Source organism: Podarcis muralis, chromosome 6 (genome assembly GCF_964188315.1).
Source record: "Podarcis muralis chromosome 6, rPodMur119.hap1.1, whole genome shotgun sequence".
Taxonomy (NCBI): domain Eukaryota; kingdom Metazoa; phylum Chordata; class Lepidosauria; order Squamata; family Lacertidae; genus Podarcis; species Podarcis muralis.
Genome location: NC_135660.1, coordinates 81,144,699 through 81,164,824, shown reverse-complemented (window position 1 = coordinate 81,164,824; position 20,126 = coordinate 81,144,699). Strand labels below are relative to the sequence as shown.

At 43.0% G+C, this 20,126-nt stretch overlaps 1 protein-coding gene across 14 annotated transcripts in view; it reads left to right on the top strand.

Moving 5' to 3' along the window:
- Positions 1–20,126, top strand: part of ZMIZ1 (zinc finger MIZ-type containing 1) — a 366,767-nt gene that overhangs the window by 253,589 nt on the left and 93,052 nt on the right. The gene's annotated exons all lie outside the window — the stretch shown is intronic.

Sequence of the window (20,126 nt, the reverse complement as noted above, 5' to 3'; positions counted from 1 at the left end):
GATATATTCCTTTTGGCACTTATTTGGGATGGGGTGGGGGCTAAAAGAAGGAAATAAACCTGCTATACTTAAATGTTTTACAGAATAATTTAATGGTGTGCTGTGGTCCGTTTGTTCATTCCTCCTGGTGCTGCTTTGCTCTTCGCAGAAGGGCAAGCAGGGGCCAGGCAAGGGGACTGAGTGCAGGATGAGATCACACACGAAAGCTTTGTCAGTGAGAGACACTGTTCGATATCTCTGCAGGCAGATGAAAGGGAGAGGGGAGGTGGGAGGAGCAGCTCCAGGGCAGGAATGTGCAGGAGAAAGTACCTTTGCAGATTCTGAAGCAAATTAATCTTAGACCACCTGGATAGGAGGCCCAATGTGAGATGTTTGATAGCAGAAATAGCAGTTCTGTTCTTTCCTTCAGCTCACTTCAGATGTCAGCCAAATTTCAACCTTGATAGAGTCAGAGTGACTTATTAATTTTTTAATATAGTGAGAGGGGAGTGCCGCTGAATCATCATTGTGATTGTCAGCTTTGTTAAAAAAAATACTATTTAGTAGTTTTGAATGCATATGATTAGGTAGTGTTACAAAGGATGTGTCTTGTGGTACAGTCACAAGAGTCATATCATGCCTGTATCGCTTTAGGTGGAACGTATTGCATCTTTCACTGGTTCACCGTGCTGCAACCATGTCAGGAAAAAGAATTTTAGCTGCCTCTCCAGTATGCTAACTTTCCATCTGCAGTGATTTTGGTTTTGTTCAAATGTATGAAGCTCTACCTGCAGTCTTCAGTAGGACAATCCAGGAAGGGGCAGTGTTCAATTTGGCCATTGTTCTGTAATTGGTCAAGATTGTTCCTTGCCCTTCAGAGTTTTGAATAGGTTTTCTGTAATATTTAGTGGAAGTAAACTTTAAAAAACTAACACAACTTGGTTGCTCTGTTTGTTCAGTCTGTTTGTTTCCTAAGTTATTTAGAGTGTGTCTGGGGACGTGGCTTAAAGAAAGAAGAATCTTATGTTTGTGGTGGACTAAGTCTCTGTGGGTTTTCTGTTTTGGTTTTGTGTGTTAATTTTCTAAGAAGTCTCAATTTAATATGCTGAGAATGACATGCTGGCAGTAAAAAGGGAGGGCATATACACCCTGAAGGCGGGATTCAGACAGAGGATGAGATGAAAGAAACAACAGTTTCCTAACAGAAATGCCAAATATGACACAGATTGATTTAAAACTAAGGTTCTCTGGCTTTGTCTGATTCAAGATCTGAATTCCATAGCATGAGCTTGCCTCTTTGTTGCAATTTTCCATGTTTGAAATCCTGGGTCAGTGCTGGGTGTGGAATCACTTCAAGCTAAAAGAGTCAATTTCAGTTTTGTCATTGGCTTTAAACAGGATAAATGTCTTTTGGAAGAATGATTGTGGTCAGAAGCATAGAGTCCAAATGTATGATAAGCCAATAAGTATCGAGTTCCTTTCCTCCTTTTTCCTTTTAACCTACAACGTGTCTCCTTGGCTAGGTCACTTAACCTGCTTGCCCCTCTTACTTTCTGCTTATAGGAAATTACCTCATGCAAGCAACCGTTTGTTTTTACACAACCAGGTGTGAGGTATTATGGAGACTAATCACCACTGGGGCAGGGTAAGGGGATTTCTTTCACTTCTGTAAATTGGTAATATTTCCCTGGTCAGCCACTAATTATGCCTAGAGAGATTTGATGGCTCTAATTATTGTGAGGGTATTCATATCACCAGAGTTATAACATCTATGAGCAGTGTTCAAAATTTGCCAGGCTTTTTGTGACCCATGTGGTGATCACAGGATGCTAGGTTGGTGAATGACATTTCCATCTGGTTCGCCCTTCTACCTTTCTCAAGCAGGTAAGCAGAAGAGCTTATTTATTTCACTGATATCCCACCCTTTTCTCCAAGGAGTAGTAGATTGTCTATACCCCTCCTCAGTTAATCCCTGCAATGACTCTGTGAGGCTAAGAAGCTAGTGAGGGTTGGGGCAGGCAGATGGCTAGAGAAGGAGATGTGAAATAAGGAAGGGTCCGAGAAGGAAGACTGAGTGAGGGCACATTATTGGAGAGAGAACATGGACAGGCCCAGGAGGTGGATTGAAATGATCAGCTGCTAAATCTTTGCCTGCAAGAATTTGGTGGAAGGGAGATTCAGTGTAACTCCCTCTGCCCCGTTATAAGGAGCTGCATCTTCCATATTCTCTCATGCATGATGGGAAAATGAGTACTAATTCTCCTTCGAAAACCTAGGGAGGAGAAATAGGAAGAAAAGAATGGTGGTCTGTGGAAGGAACTTCGACTTCAACAAAAAAAATACGAGGAAATAGATTGAGCCTAGATTGATTGAAGAGGTCATGGAGTTAATGCATATGCATCCAAAAGTTAAAATAGCAATACTAGCGTGGAAAAAACTGGTAACTATTTTAATAAAACTTTGAAGGCACTTCTCAACACCACTGACAAATAAGCCCACTATAAATTAAATGGGACATAAATTAAATGGGACAAAGAAATACAAAATACCAGTCCCAATGTTTTTGCACACAAAAAATCACTTGGTCTCTTTATTATTCTTCCTTTCTTTTCATCACAGCTACCAGTAATTTCGCATAAGGGAAAACATGTTTCTTGGGGAATTTTTTCCAAAGTCGGAAAGAACATATTTTCAAGTCATCTCCATGAATCTCCATCAGTTAATCTAAGACCCTTTGTAAAAGAACCAATTGATCTAACACAAGCCACACCAGTCCTCGTGCAATGAAAATGTATAAGAACCCATTTTCATTCATTTCAGACTTCATTTTGGAGAGGCTTCAGCATACCAGGTTCTTCCCTGGGGATGTTATTCTGAATATTGAATATCTGAGTAAAAAGTGGGACAGTTGGTTTCCTGTATGATGAGCTCTCCTAAATCAAATTTGTCTTCTTCGCTTCAAACATCATGGCTTTCCCATCATGGAGGGGGAACCCTAACAAATCATATTATTTGATGTGCTTACTGCAGAAGCAATTTCATTAAGACAAAAAAATATAGCAGCTTCTAGGATCCCAGTGTGAAAAAATGATTTGCTGCTGGTCTAAAATGAGATCTGTAGATGCAAATTGTTGGGAATTTGTAACGGTAGTTGTCTCCCGCTGGGAAATATTGAGCCAGCCTCATGGCCTTGAAATACAAGACCGCAATGTGAAAAGGATATTTTAAAAAGACAACTGGGTGTTCTCTGTAATACTGCAATCCAAAATGTAACTTTCTCCAAACAGTAAGTACTCATGAAAACTCGACTGCTTCCAAAGTGCTATGTATCATCCTGTCAAATCCAGTTTTTTGCTGAGTTGGTGGGAGTTATGTAGGGCCTTGCCCTATTGCTGAAAACCATCTAGTATCTGGGGCAGCAGTTCTCAACCTGTGGGTCCCCAGATGTTGTTGGACTACAACTCCCATCATCCCTGAGCTCTGGCCTTGCTAGCTAGGGGTGATGGGAGTTGTAGTCCAACAACATCTGGGGACCCACAAGTTGAGAAAGGCTGATCTAGGGTCTCCTGTGTGACTGTGAAGTAGCAGAGGCTCCTTCACTGACCTGATAACTTTATCATCATTATTTACGTTTTTTTAATTACATTTATATACCACCTATTAATAGAGTCAAAGAGTTGGAAGGGATTGTGAGGGTCATCTAGTCCAACCCCCTGCAATGCAGGAATCTCAACACACAGCCCCCCATCCAATGTGAAACCCTGCTTTGCTTGCAAATGTGCTAGCAGTTTTATTGCTGCACATATTGCGTGTAATTTTTTTAATATTAAAAAAACACCTTTTGCTCTTTTTAAACAATGCAGATAAATGTTTCTAAAAGCCAGCCAAAATGCAGAAGGATAAAATAATTTTTAAACCAGGAGTTTTAAAAATGCTACCCAAAAGATCATATTATGGGCACCATTATGGGGAGGGCATTCTATACAACAGATGTCACCACCAAAAAGCCCCTCTTCCTTGTCACCACACTCTTGGTCAGGGGAACCTAGAGAAGGAGCTCTGATAGATTATGGCAGTGCTTTTCTTCGGGGGGGGGACACAGGGGTACACAGGGGCAGTGGCGTAGCGTGGGGGGTGCAGGGGGGCCGGCTGCACCGGGCGCAACATCTGGGGGGGTGCGCTCGTACGTGCAGCTCTCTGCCCCTACCTGGCTCACTCACTCTAGGGGGCGCAAATTACTTGCCTTGCCCCAGGTGCTGACAACCCACGCTACGCCACTGCACAGGGGTACACATACCCTTAAGCATGTTGTGAATCTAAGTCTGGCCTCATTGAGGGGCAGTATTTCAATATGAGTAGGAAAATGAGAGCACCACTAAACATTTTTTAGGGGGGGGGGAGCACTGGATTATGGAAGAACTTCCAGTTTTTCTTTGTTAAACGGATGGTTGTCTTTCACTTATTATCCTAACCTGTTATGATAGATCCCTAACTTTTCTGACATACCTCCCATTTCCAGTGTGCACTCACTCGAGGACTAGAGCAACATGGTTTTGAAATCTTTTCAAATTATCAAGTCCTGAAAGAGGGCTTTTTGGGGTGGCGGTGGGTCTGGAAATGTGCTATTTTATTTAGCTAGGTCTCTCAACCATCAGAAAGAATATGTAAGTTAGTGTTGTGGATAAGCCAGAATGATGACAAAGCAGAGTGATGGACATGACCAAAGTGATGCTTTTAGACTCAAAATGCTGAGCTTACACTGACTAGTTATAATCCTTTCATGGCAAGAAAGGAAAAGATGACTACAGATTTTAAAGGCAGATCCCGGGGGTGGGGGGGTTGGAGCTAGGAATTTTGAAAAACAGGAATGTTTGTTCATACATGTTTAATAATGAATATGTACTGGCTCATCTGAGCAAAAAATAATAATTGCGATAATCAGAATAGGGAGCACTTGCAGCTCATGTACATGAAATGTATTTAGCATTTGTAAATGCTGTGTAAAGAAAAGAAGATTTGTGTGCGTAAAATTTTCATCACACATGTTTCCACAGTGGTTTAAATGGTTTCAGTGCTCTTTTTCTGGCAGTCTGGGTGCAATTCTAGATATAGATACCTCTTTATAGGAAGGTATGTAAGCTATGGGGCCCCTGTGAGGTTAGCTGGTACCTTGAAAGCTACATTGCGCAGCCATAAACCTCACAAAAACTAGAGAGAATGGGGAAATGTAGGAGAGAATTGATTTAAAGGGGCCTGGCCATCTTAAACAAGCATTTATATTAATTTGGGTTTTTGTGATTCATATTTTAATACCACATAAATAAATAAGTAACACACTCCCCAGCTTTATCTCATTAAGGAACTGGTAGTTAGTTTTCCCCCCGCTACCCAAGGGGAAGATGCAAAGGACACTATGATCTTCTCCTTACACAAGGAGCCTACTCATGGGACCTTCTGTAAAGCCTCCTAAATTAGCTAGGGCTCATTGTTAAGCTTTTAAGCATTGTTCTCTGCTTAAATAACATTGTAAATTTGTCCTGATGTACTAGCCAAGGGATTAACCAGAGAGGGAACTCTGCAAAATATCAGATTTCTTCCACTTTGTAAAATTCATGCCAGAGGGATTGATGGGCTGCTAGTGAAGCTAATAAAGTTATCAACAGCAATTAATTCAAAAGGGGAAAGCAGGTAAGAGAGCTAAATAAATCATCACTTTTATGTTAAAATAATGTGTTTAACATTCTGATCATTTACACACATCTTCTAATCTTTACCTGACAGCCTGCAAGTTAAATATTTAAGACTCCTTAAGGAAGTAGAAATGAAATAGGATATGTGGGTCAGAGTGTGTGTGTGTGTGTGTAGGGGGCGGCATATATGAAAATTGAATGATTACTTCCTTTCTGCATGCTGTGCCTCTTTCAGGTCTACTGTGGGTACATGACTTGAAGCCCCCCAAATCCTTGAGTTTCTATTAATGTATAGTTATTAGAACTCATATTCACATTTTCATTCTCTATCTGAGCCCTGTTTGAAAGTCTGTGTTATGCTTGATAACTTTGGTTGCTCAGGATAACTCTCCATTATTAAATCCAGTTGAGAATGGATGCTGCCCTCATATTCAATTGTAGTTCAATCATATTTGAAATCACCATGATGATTATTAGTATTATTTTAGCTTTAAAAATGGGGGGGGGGAGCGGATGACTCAGCATTAATATTCTGGTTTTTATTTTCCCTTTTCTCCTAAACACACAGTGTAGGATGTGACATAATTGGAAGTGCTTTAATTTCTCAGTTTCATGTGGTCTTCAAACAACTTCCTTGTATGTTGGTGGCAGATGTTCAAAATTGCTTCCTACCAGTTAAACATCTGCTGAAAAATGACCAAGTGTTGGGTTGCATATGTTTAAAGGACCGATTATATGTGCATGCCTTTTTTCTTTAGGGACTCTCTCAAGAAAAAATGGAAGCAGCTAAAATGGAAGCTTTGCCTTGTGACTAAATGCACAACTGGCTCCAATTTATTGGGCTCTGTGTGGGGAGAATATATGGAGTGACTATTTAAAAATATTATTTCTTGCTCGTTTTCAGTGTCTGGGTTGGTTCTTTTCGGAAGAGGCAGTCCTTGAGGTATTGCAGTTCTGAGCTGTTTAAGGCTTTATAGGTCAAAACCAACACTTTGAATTGGACCTGGAAACTAATTGGCAGCCATTTTTGTTTGGCCAGGATTGGTGTAATACAGGGGTCAGCAAACTTACTGCGCCTCAGGCCAGTGTCTCCAGCACCGATCGTGCGTAGGGCGGGGGAGCGCATGCCCATACGCGTACGCACACGCTATTTCCGGCACACTTTCAGGTCAGAGGTGCACCAGAAATAGCTTGTGTGCATGTGCACAGGCCTCCTCCGACCCGGATTTGCACCAGAAATAACGCTTGCGCATGCACACAAGCTATTTCCGGTGCTCCTCCGACCCGGAAGTGGGCAGCCGTGCAGTGCAGTGCCGGTAAGAGCAGGCGACAGGGGTCACCGCGGACCAGATAAATGAGTCCCTTGGGCCTTATCCAGCCCACGGGCCTTAGTTTGGGGACCCCTGGTGTAATATGCTCAAACCGTCTTGCCAGGGTGAGCAACCTGGCCACCAAATTCTGCACCAGCTGAAGTTCCCAAACTGTCTTCAGAGGCAGTCCTGCTTATAACACGCTGCAGTACTCTAACCTAGAGGTTACCAGAGCATAGACAACAGAAGTTGGCTATCCCTGTCCAGAGAGGCATGTAGCTGGGCCACCAGCTGAAACTGATGAAAAGCACTCTGCGCCACTGAGGCCTCCTGAGTCACAAGCAACAGCAAAGCATCCAGAAGTACCCCCAGTTTACGCACCACCTCCTTCAGGGGGAGTGTAACCCCATTAAGAGCAGGCCACCTCCCATCCATCAAGTCTAGGGAACCACCCACTAACAGCGCCTCAGTGTTACCTGGGTAGAGCTTCAGTTTTTTTGGCTCTCATCCAGTCCATTACTGAGGCAAGACGACAATCCAGCACATCCACTGCCACACCTGTAGATTTAAAGGAGAAGTAGAGCTGTGTGTCATCAGCAGATTGCTGACAGCGTACTCCAAAACTCCAGATGACTGCACTGTCCGTGGGCCGGACTGAGAAGGCGATTGGGCCGGAACTGCCCCCCGGGCCTTAGTTTGCCTACCTGTGATATAGATATTAAACAGCAAAGGGGATAAAATTGAGCCCTGAGGAACTCCACATTGAAGGTTTCACAGTGCTGACTACCACTCTCCAAGTATCACCCTCTGGAAACAACCCTCCAAGTAGCACTGGGACCATTGAAAAGCGGTGCCACCCACCCGCAACTCAGACAGCCGCTCTGGAAGGATACAATGGTCAATGATATCGAAAGCCACTGAGAGGTAGAGGAGAATTAACAGGGGCACATTTCCCCTGTCTCTCTCCTGACAGAGGTCATTGTACTCAGCGACCAAAGCAGTTTCTGTATCAAAACTGGGCCTAAATCCCAACTGAAATGAATCTAGAAAATCAGTTTCTTCCAAGAGAGCCTAGATCTGGTTCACAACCACCTGCTCAAGAACTGCTTAATTTTAGGTACATTTAACATGAAACATTTCAACATTTAAAGCCAGTGCTTGGAATTGTGTTTGGCAATGGATCAGCAACCACTGCAGCTGTTTTAAAACTGAGAAGATATGTTTAATGCAGCCATTTCTAGTTAGCAACCTAGCAGCTATATTTTAAACTAACTGCAGTTTCTGAACACCCCCGCATGCAATGCATTGCATTAGTCCAAAAGCAACATTACCAGAGCATGTGTAACTGTGGCCAGGATATTTCTGACTGGGAGGGATTTGCAACTTGTGCACTAGCCCCAGGTTGTGGAAGTTACTTCATGCCACTTGGGTTTCCAAATATAAGGCCAAAACAGATTTTTATAGAGGGAATTCTATTCAGAACAAGCCAAATACCACCACTGCAAGTGAAAACAAAGCAGTAAAACAAACAATAAAGCAAAACAATAACAAAATTAATAAAAGGTAGGGGCGGCAGCAGCAATTAACAAAGGTGAAGAGACATTCAAGCCCGTAATCATGGCTTATCATGGAAATCATAGTTTTCACAAAATGCTGAATATGTGAGCATTTGTACACATTCCATTGGAACTTATCCCTCCCTCTGCAATTGATCCACATGTGGAAAGGCAGTCAAAGTGCCTGAAGAAAGCATCTTATGTGAGAGGATGGCATTCATTAAAGTTTCACTGTTCTGATGCATTTGTAATTCATTCACTGTTCCCTTTCCAAGTATTTGGTCTCCAAATCTGTGGTTTGTATTGTCTCATTCCAACCCAGCATTACTGTGCTCATAATTTTGGAAAGAATGGATAGCAGGAAATTTCTTTTCCCAAAGCAAAAGCTGGAAGATAGTAACCTGACTATTTACTCCAGTTTCACCCTGGAGCAAGAACTTTTGGCTTGCTTGCCCCAGCTGGACAAGAGAATATTGGCAGGAGTCTTTTTTTTAGTGGCTGCCGACCTTCAGAGTTTGCTCCTGTGCCATCTCTCCTACGTGATTGGAAAAAACACAATCCTTTTTTTAAAAAATCGCCTGACAGTTCCTATATCAAACAGCAATGTATATTGCCATCACTTGGCGATTAACGTGTATTCATGTTGGGCATTAATGATTTAATGCACGAGTGCCAGTGCTTCAAAATGCAGGCTGCTTGATGCTTATTTCTCTGTATAGCCACTATGTTTTTGGTAGATTAGCTCTTAAGAAGCTTCCTCGTTTTCCCTCTCTTAAACCCGTAAGATAACAACATCAAGACATGTCAAGGAATAGATGATTTGTCTGGAAACTATGCCGTGAAGTGGTTTGATATGGCTATGCAACGATATGTGTCAAAAGCAATAGTTTTTAGCAGACCACAGGCACAAACCAGGAAGGTCTCCTGCACAAGCCCCATACTTGAAATTAACACTATACCTCCTCCTCATTTCAGTTTGGTTCACACAGGAAAACTTATCATATTGTGGATGCTGTATCAATCAAAAGGGAACAATAGTAATCATTTCTAGCATCAATATAATGCTTTAATTAGAGCATTTGATGACTTTTCACATACCCCCATTCCGTATCCTTTTTTTTTTTACTGTAGCCCAGTGAAGCAGGTCAGTAAAGACGTGTGTGTGTGTGTGTGTGTGTGTGTGTGTGAAAGAGAGAGAGAGAGAGAGAGAGAGAGAGAGAGAGAGAGAGAGAGAGAGAGAGAGAGATTGGAAATAGTGGTCACCTCCGGTACCGTATTTTTCGCCCTATAGGACACACTTTTCCCCCTCCAAAAATGAAGGGGAAATGTGTGTGCATCCTATGGGGAGAATGCAGGCTGAGCTCAGCATGCCCCAAGCTTCGGGCTTCGCGCAGCCCTCCGCTAGCCATGGGAGAGCCGTGCGGCTCTCTCACGGCTAGCGGAGAGCTTGCCGGCACCCAGAAGCTTGGGGCGCGCTGAGCTCAGCACGCCCCAAGCTTCAGGCTTCGCGCAGCCCTCTGCTAGCCGTGGGAGAGCCGCGTGAAGTCCCGCGGCTCTCCCACGGCTAGCGGAGAGCTTGCCGGCACCCATAAGCTTGGGGCGCGCTGAGCTCAGCATGCCCCAAGCTTCGGGCTTCCCCCGCCCCAGCCCCGCACCTGGGGGGGAAATAATTTTTTTTTCTTTATTTCTCCCAAAAAAAACTAGGTGCGTCCTATGGGGCAAAAAATATGGTAATCTGCACTGTTTAGATATCTTGGCTCACAGTTCACACCCTTAGCCACTATATGTTACTTCAAAAAACAATTGAACAAGATGTGGTAATGGCTGCCGATTTAGACAGTGTTGAAAGGTGGTTAGAGAAATCAATGGAAGATAGGGCTATAAATGGCTACTAGTCATGATAGCTATAGGTTATCTTCAGTATCCAAGGCAGTATGCCACTAAATGCCAATTGATGAGGAACCAATTGTGGAGGGCCATTACCCTAATGTCCTGCTAGTGGATTTCTATCTGGTTGGCCACTTTGAGAAACAGGCTTCTAGCCTGGATAGGCCTATGGTCTGATCCAGGGGGCTCTTTTTTAGGAGCAGAATTTCCAAGCTTTTGTTTGGGGGGGAGTTTGTTTAGCATCTGCTGATAATGAAAACTTTGAAAACCTCCTTGACCCTTGTACTGTACAGAATGTTTGTAATATCTAATACGTCTATATAATGTATTTCAGTATTTACATTCAAATGCAGATGTAGTAAAGCTATTAATAGTGTATCCTATCATTTCTTTCACAAGTACGAGGGAGTACTAAATGTGAACAGCTGTACCAATGCAATATGAGGCTCATCAGCAAATGCATGGGGGAATTCTGCAAGACACTTTTTGCCTGATAGGGAGCCATACCTAAACAGCCTGAAAGACCCTGCTGTACGCTTGCTTCCCATGCCAATCCAATAGTCTTTGAAGGAAGTGGACTGGTTGAATGACATGGTTGATTTCTACACCGGTGTGATTGCTCATTGATTGGTGCATGGTCTTATTTCATTTATATAGTACTGTACAGTGTTTCCAAAAGTGGGCGATACCGCCCAGTGGGGGGGCGCTGGAATGATCCAGGGGAGAAGTAGCCTCAGGTGCAGTTGGGGGCACTGAATAAAATTAAGGGGGCAGGAGAAGAAAAAAACCCATTCATATACGTTTCATTTGTTGTGTAATGACGCTTACTGCCATGTCAGTAACCTTCCCTCGATCCAGCAGTTGTGCTGAAGGCAACAGGTTTTCCTGAGTTTGGGTGAGCCCATTTCAGCTTCACTCAGGCTCAGGAAGTGGATCACAGCTTGCCCGCCTATTTGACCAATAGCAAGCAGGCTGTAACACAGCCCTGCTTCTTCGATTAAGAAGGTCGATTTCCAGGGGGGCACTGAGTAATGTGTTTTTCCTGAAATGGGGATGGTAGGCCAAATAAGTCTGGGAACCTCTGATGTAGAACGTGTAAGAGCAAGAATCTTTCCCAGTGCCTGGAAGGGACTCTTCCTATTCCTTATTTACTTGAAGACTTCAGGGCTGGGGGTTTTGTGTGGCACTCGATATCTTGATGCCAGAGGGCTGAGGGCATTAACCTTTTGACTAGCTGGTGGTGAGTGGGTTTGTGGGCATCTCTTTGTGATATAGACCAGAACAACTGGAGGTGGGGGAAGAGTCCTAAGGAAATGTTTCCAAAAGGAGAGAAATAAAAGCAAACCCATTTCTTCATTTACCATCAGCAAAGATGAGTGTGAGCAGGTCTGCTAGTTCTTTGGGACTAGGCTGAATTAGCATTTGAAATGGAAGCATCTTCATGGAACCGGGAAAAAATAAAATCCATAAAAACATTACATTTAAAAAAAAACAAAACCCTGTCGGTTTCTGCTTAAAATATTGTAGATACTGTGTCTTGTTTTTTGTAACTTGCTTGTTGCAACTTGCCTAATAGAAAGCAAAGAGTTAAAGCCCTGAAGTCTTATAAATGGAGGTAAATGCTGACGCAAGGTCTTCAGTACTTTTCTGACAGAACACCCATCTTTAATTTGCTTGTCCCTTTACCCATATAACATTGTACATCTGCCCTTGAAAATAGCTCTTGCAAGCACGAGTGTAGCCAGGGAAGTCAATTTCGCAGAGGTTCCTGTCTGTGTCCTAGCACTGCAGGCAGACAGCCTGGAGCTAGGAGTTATTATCGGCTAAACAGGTATATGAATAATTACTAAAGAGAGATGCCTGGGTTAATTGCAGTTTTTAATCTTGTTCTCATAAATTCTTAGATAATTTTTTTTTTTCAGGGGGGAGCATTCAAAAAAGCTTCAGTAAGTGTTTTCTTTTCCCCAATGATTTATTATTTATTTTTCCTATCATCATTTTACATAATACCTTCACTGTACATGAAACTCCTATCAATTTTGTTTATTTTTGTAGGACATGTATATCCCACCCTTCCGTTAAGTAAGCTCAGATAGACCTCAAGTTATATCGTTTCTCTCGTCATAGAGGAGAATTTAAACCCCAGTCATGGGATTCCAAGATGTTTTAGCATTGTGCACAGTTTGACACATGGGCGCTTAGCTAAAGTCACCTAATGGTTGAGTGGGGATTTGAATGACATTGGACCAATGTGCCCCCCCCCCCCGGGGGGGCAGAGGGGAAACCCTTGGGGAGATCTTGCTTCACTTCTAAGCTTCTTAGATCTCTTATATCATTTCCACATGTGTGTCTTCCCTACTAGAATTGCTTCAGAGTTGGCATTTGGTCAACATAGCCTGTCTTCATAGAGTCCTCACAGAATTGTAGAGTTGGAAGGGATCACAAGGATCATCTAGTCCAACCCCCCCAATCCTGGAATTTTTTGCCCAGCATGGGGTTCGAACCCACAACCCTGAGATTAAAAGCTTTAATGACTGAGATATCCCAGAAATCTGAGTGGCTGCTTAGAGGATATGAGGTAGTCAGACTTCAGTGCAGGCCATATCTTTTCTTCACATGCCATATTGTAGTCGACTTCAGGAAAAAGTGTGCATTAACCACATTCGCTTAATGTGCCAGGTGTCTTATGACACCTTCCATAGGAGTTTTTACCACTACAATCCTACATTTCAAAACAAACATACTTAGACGTGAAAAAGCCAATACATTTTTATATGTGGCCTTTAAATTATGATTATAGGGGTATTTTATTTCCCTAGAACAGTCTATATTTAAGAGAGCAGTGGGGAAACATAAATATCACTTATTTCCTGGAACTGTTTCTTGGAGCTCTGCTCACTGCTGAACAAACTTAGTTTCTCATTGCTACCCCACAGAGTTAATATACCTGCTTTTCTCTCATTCTCATGCTACTTCTGGAGTGAATGTGTGTCTCATCTTTTTTGAAACACAGACACCACTCAAAACCATACTCGTTTGGTTTGGCTGCTTCGTATGTGGTTGCTTTTTCCTTTCTCTTTTTAGTATACAGATATAAAGGCCAAGTGCTGTCATCCTGAAGTACTGTGCAAGAATTTGCACAGCACCTGCATACAGCTTGTGACCCACCAAGCCAACACAGCCTACCAGCCATGCATAGTTCAATAAACCTCTTGTTTCTCCTGCCTGCCTGAAACGCCAAATGCAAGGCAGTGTGTTCTTGTAGGACACTTGTGAGGCAATAATATATGGCTGGTATGGGTTCCGTGAGGGCCACAGGTTGTGTATGCCTGGTTTATATTATTGAGAGTTTTTATCTGAACAAGTAAATGTTTAAGAGGGACGCGGGTGGCGCTGTGGGTTAAACCACAGAGCCCAGGACTTGCTGATCGGAAGTTCGGCGGTTCGAATCCCCGCGACGGGGTGAGATCCCGTTGCTCAGTCCCTGCTCCTGCCAACCTATCAGTTCGAAAGCACCTCAAAGTGCAAGTAGATAAATAGGTACCGCTCCGGCGGGAAGGTAAACGGCATTTCCGTGCACTGCTCTGGTTCGCCAGAAGTGGCTTAGTCATGCTGGCCACATGACCCGGAAGCTGTACGCCGGCTCCCTCAGCCAATAAAGCAAGATGAGCGCCGCAACCCCAGAGTCGGCCATGACTGGACCTAATGGTCAGGGGTCCCTTTACCCTTTACCTTTAAGAGCCTGCTGGATCAGGCCAGTGGCCCACCTAGTCCAGCATCCTGTTCTCACAGTGGCCAAGAGATGCCTGTAGGAAATCCACAAGCAGGATTCGAACACAAGAACACTCTCAGAAGCATTCCTGCCTCCTACTGTGATAGCAGAGCCTGCAGCTCAGCCAGTGAACTAAAAACATTTCTACTTCATATGTGAAAATGAAGTATTTTTCTTATAGTGGGGTATATGTCCATGTAGGAGAAAAGTCATACCTTTTCTTCTTGTGATTGCCCCACTGTGCCTTTACAGTGTAGCTTATTCAGGCAGAGGGCCTTCTTGGTAGTGGCACCTGCCCTGTGGAACGCCCTCCCACCAGATGTCAATGAAATAAACAACTACAGGTATCTGACTTGTAGAAGACATCTGAAGGCAGCCCTGTTTAGGGAAACTTCTAATGTTTGATGTTTTATTGTGTTTTTAATATCCTGTTGGAAGCCGCTCAGAGTGGCTGGGGAGGCCTGGCCAAATGGATAGGGTATAAGTAATATTTTATTTTTTTTTATTTTATTGAACTCAAGCCTACATGTGTACATTTTGGATATGTCTGCTTTAAAATAATATGAAATATTTGTTTGGGGTATGTGTGTGTGTGTACTTGTGTGTGTTATCCAAAGGCAAAAACTAGGCAAAATCTACCATTACAAAACAGAAGCCATGTTTTGTAGGTTCTGGAGCTAATCATCACTCTTGGCCCGGTTCTTCTCCATGGCAATATTCCGCCCCAATACAGACATATACTCCTCCCTGGTATGAAAAGACTTCAGTGGGAGCTTTTAAATAGTTATCCCTGTGAGACAACATTTCCCATGATGTAATTTGACACACAGTCGTCATTGGAGCTTAAACATAGTAATCTTTGAAAATGATTGGGAATTTGCCCTGGAGGGGGGAAGACCTGTTATGATTAATTTCTACCAATGATAAACCACTCCTTGTCCAAAATGCAATGTGCTATGAAGTATGATTTAATCCATTTAACTACAGTGCCTGGTGCCTGTGACAACTGTGACTCAAATGTCATCACAGAAAGTGATATTTCAAGTGGCATGGTGGGATTAGAAACCTGCTGAAGATTTGTCAAAGGAAAAGTAAGTACATAATTTCTAGATAAGTGATTTGTCTACTGTGAACTGCTTCTACTAAAAGAGAGAGAGAGACAGAAGGAGAGTTGGGGAGGGAGGGACTGGGAAGCAGTTTTTAAAATGAAGCGTCCCTGAACTTTTGCACTTGACCATGGATATAACTGCATAGGAAGTTGGGGGAGAGAGAGATTTTAAAATCTAAAGTGGAAATTGTATGTATTGGGTATAAATTTATTTAAAACATACTTTGCTGGTGGAAATGAATGGGATGCAAGATCAGGGGCTTGAGTAGAAGTCCTGGTGGATCATGCGTTTAATTTTTCTCCTTAGAAGTCTCAGCTCAGTTTGACTTTTGACATAGGATAGTGTCCAATCTTGGAAGGTTATGTGTGTTTTTGAAAAGAGACTGGTAAGTGTGAGGCAGGGATGAGTATTCGGCTCTGTGGTTTCTGCATCTGAATTAATGGATTCCCAAACTGTATGCTAAGTCAAAGTCGTGTGCTATATGAAGGAGTGAAGCTACACCTTGAAAAACTCTAGCTGCCATGCATCCAGTTGTCTGCCCTTCAGAGCACAGGAGTCTCATTTCAATATTGACTGAGAAATTGGTAGAGGTGATATTGCAAGGGAGAGAGTTAGGATGTACTGAATCGCACGAGGCATTTTATGCTGTAATTGAAAGGTGCAGGGGACTCCCAAAAACGTCCTCATTGCCCATGGTATGAAAAATATGGGGAAATGCTTCTTTATTCCATCAACCCATTTAGTTGCATAGCTCCGTGGGTGAGGCCCAGGCCTTAAGCGAATTGCAGTTTTGTGCCTTCTGGATTGCATAGATAAATCTTGATTGTACAATGCCACCTGAATAAATGTTGATATGGGAGAGAAGCGCTATGAGGCAGTTGGAGTCATTTCAAAGGCTTAGTGAAAGTATCATTTAAAAATGAGTTAAACCACAGAGCCTAGGGAGCTCCCGTTGTTCAGTCTCAGCTCCTGCCGACCTAGCAGTTCGAAAGCATGCAGTGCAAGTAGATAAATAGGTACCACTCCGGTGGGAAGGTAAACGGCGTTTCCGTGTGCTGCTCTGGTTCGCCAGAAGCAGCTTAGTCATGCTGGCCACATGACCTGGAAGCTGTATGCCGGCTCCCTCGGCCAATAAAGCGAGATGTCTGCGACTGGACCTAATGGTCAGGGGTCCCTTTACCCTTTACCTTTAAGATAACACTGGCTAAGCTAAGCAAGGCTTACTCAAGACACTCTGTGCTTAGAGGCTGACCAGATGGCAACCTCTCACCCCCAATTCCAGATACAGAACCCAACCAGATTGACAGTTGAATCTCTTAACATTGGGGACACTGATGGGATAGTGTCTTCCACTGCAGCTGAGGACAGCACCTGCTGCTTCAGGCAGCTCTATCACTCTGCCTAGTGGTAGCACCAGCTCTGCTTCTGAAAGAGCAGCTATGTGTGGATACAGTTGCCACTTGCGGATGCAGACCCAGCAGCATTATGATGGTTACCCGACTCCGCTGACCAGTTGCGTGAGTCCTTTGAGGCAGATGGGATTGTGGGATGCTCTTCCGCATCTGGGAATGTTACCTGTTGCACCCGGCTGTAGTTGCCCATGGGTAGAGCAGGATTAGGGTCATAGGGTTATGCAATTCTTCCTAATGATGCTGTGGCTTAGACTCTGGTGAGTGCACCTCCCTCATGTGCTTACTACCCAAACCCAACACCTAGATGGGGAAAGCTTAGTCATACATACATTAAGCTTCATTCCTAATGTCTGTTGGACCCAAACCTGTCACAATGAGTGGAACCATTTAGGAGCATCCCTGTAAACACCTGTGTGATTAGTGCTGAGTCATGACTCCAACTCTAGATGAACCATTTATCAACTGCAGAAAGATCTAACAATCAGTAGGGTTCTGTGTATAAGCCCCTGAAACATATGCTTATCCACAGACCTGGCTAAGGCTCAACTCCTAATTTTAGACTTCAATCTTGGAGGGCCACCCCACACACCCATTTTCTCACTTCCTCCCACATGCACTCTTGAGCAACTCTGCTGTCTACATAATTATAGTTTTTAAAAGAGCATGAGTTCTGTTTTAATAAAAAAGAGTGACGTTCCAAATACCCTGCCATAATGTCATACTGTGGGTTTTATTTTATTTTATTTTTTAAATTGAGAACAACAATTTCTGTGATATACAGCAGATGCTTGCAAAGGAACGCTGGTCCTTTCTATTGTAACAATTTCCAGATGAGTAGGTGCGTTAGCTGGAGAAACATGGAATAAAACTAAAGGGTCTTGTGGCACTTTAAAGACTAACACATTTTATTATGCTATGATCTTTCATGGACTAGAGCCCACTTCACCAAAATGAAGTGGGTTACAGTTCACAATAACTCACACCATAATAAAATTGGTTAGTCTTTAAGGTGCCACGAGATTCTTTCTTTGCTTTTTTAGTCTGAGAGAAAAAAGGCAAAACGCATTCTTGGCAATTTTCTGTTCTTTTAATTGAAATCGGCAAGATAGCCCAGGCAAGCGCATCTGTGGCAAGGCTTGATAGATTTTGTGAGGGTTGCGCTTGGATAGGAAGTGGGTTTTTTACCACAGGATGCTGTGTCAAGGAAAGACTGGTTCTTGGTTGGCCACAACTTAAACTGCCACTTTTCCCTCTGAGAAGGGGAAAGCTCTCATTGGCTTCCTGTTTACGTACTTTGCAATCATTCACTCCATACAGAAAACATGACCTCTTTTAACTTGAAAATCTCTTGATATGAAAACCAAGTAGTTGTTCTTTAAAAGGTCGGGGATTCAATTCCCATTTTGAAATTTAAACCTTGTATAAGGAATTCATTAAAACTATTATTGAAAGTCTTGTTAAAAGGTATGGTATGTGGAACTGTAAATAATTTGTACAGTTGGAGCAATGTTAAAATATCCAAAATTCGTTCTCTCAAAAAAAATTCAGTATATTCCTATCTTGATCCTGAAAGCAGCTGCTATAAGAGGAATATAGTACGCTTGCTAAGTGCTCAAAGTGTTTCTTATAAATGATCTCAGTAACCTTTGCTACAGCCTTGCATGGTAGGCCAACTTTATCATCATATTAGTAATCTGGGTGTTGAGGGTTAGTCTGGATGTGGCTGCTGTTCAGAGTGTAAATTATGGCTGGGATATTTTTTTTCCTGTTGAGAGTCACATTATCTTGGAAGTAATATGTCAAGGGAAGACGTTCCAGAACAACCAGCAGTGGGGCAGAAGTGGCCTGCCTTTCAGCTGGAGTGTTGCCCCTCCCCATACCTTTGTGCTAAACCTTGAAGCTCTTGGAAATTTGGCACAGTTTTAATTTGAACTGGGGACTTCCCAGTGCTGGATTGACAAATACAGTGGTACCTCGGGTTAAGAACTTAATTTGTTCTGGAGGTCCGTTCTTAACCTGAAACTGTTCTTAACTGGAAGCACCACGTTAGCTAATGGGGCCTCCTGCCGCCGCAACGCCACCATGCGATTTCTGTTCTTATCCTGAAGCAAAGTTCTTAACCTGAGGTACTATTTCTGAGTTAGTGGAGTCTGTAACCTGAAGCGTCTGTAACCTGAAGCGTATGTAACCCGAGGTACCACTGTAGGCAGAGAGGCCTATGGGCCCCGTACCTTTTTACAATCAATCTTTCTTAGTTTTATGAGGGCCCCCCCAAGATTTCGGCTGCCTAGGGGGCTCCACAGGGTATATATATCTGGCACTGGGATTTCCTAGCCCATAAATTATTCTCTTAAGTACTATCCCTTTGTGGGGCAGTGAAATTGGTTTGGACCTCCTTTACCTCCATTATGATTCTTCACCTTCCTCACTTGTTTAGAACATCAGAACCCTGTTTCTTTATTCTCCCTTTGCTATGCTCCTGGGTATCTGGGTAAGGCATCTACAAGCTCAGGATCATGTGCCATTGTAAGAAACATCAGATCCTGAACTTAGGCATCCCTTCCTAGATATCAGATTTGTTTATACTGTAGTAGTAATTGCACTGACATGCCTTGTATAGGGTCCTGATCTACTGCTTGGAGGATTAAAGAACACATCACAGCTCCACATATCCCAGATTTAGTAAATTAAATAAATAAATTTAGAACGGTTTCCAAGCAATCCATATTTCATTCTGGGGTGGGGGGGGGGGGCGGGGAATCTGAGTTCTGTGACCTGTATAAAATATACTGAGTAAATTTGGATAGTTCTGATAGTCATGGGAAGGGACAAGGAGCTGTGGTTCAACCACTTGAAATTCTACACAGTCACGTCTCCTGAGATTCCTTCAAAGTTTGTTTACATATTATCAAGCATATTTTTGAGCCATAAGAGCTAGAAAATTGCTTTTTAAAAAGCTGAGATTCCAGAATCTAAATTCTGTGCCCTATTCTGCACCACAGAATTGTGGAGTTCGAAGGGACCCCGTTGGTCATCTAGCGCAACCCCCTACAAATGCAGGAATCCTGCCCACAGCCATCCCTGGTTAGCAGACAGACCTATTGACCCATTGCATCCTTTGGGGTTCTTTGCCCTGTGATCTTACAGAATTATAGCATACACACAACTCTCCTTGAAGTATCCTAAATGTTCTGCTGCCCTTTGACTGCTTCCCATTTTATAATCTGCTGGCACAAGAATGGTCCCACAAGTCACTTCTGGATCTGGGGAATGGGTTGAGGCAAATAATGTGGAATGGATGACAACTAGGTCAAAGAAAGCCATAATTACTGTAAATTTGGCTGAACAGTAAAAGTGTCTTTTCCCATTCTAATTGTGTGTGTTGCTCCTTTCCTGCGTTAAGCTTCCAGA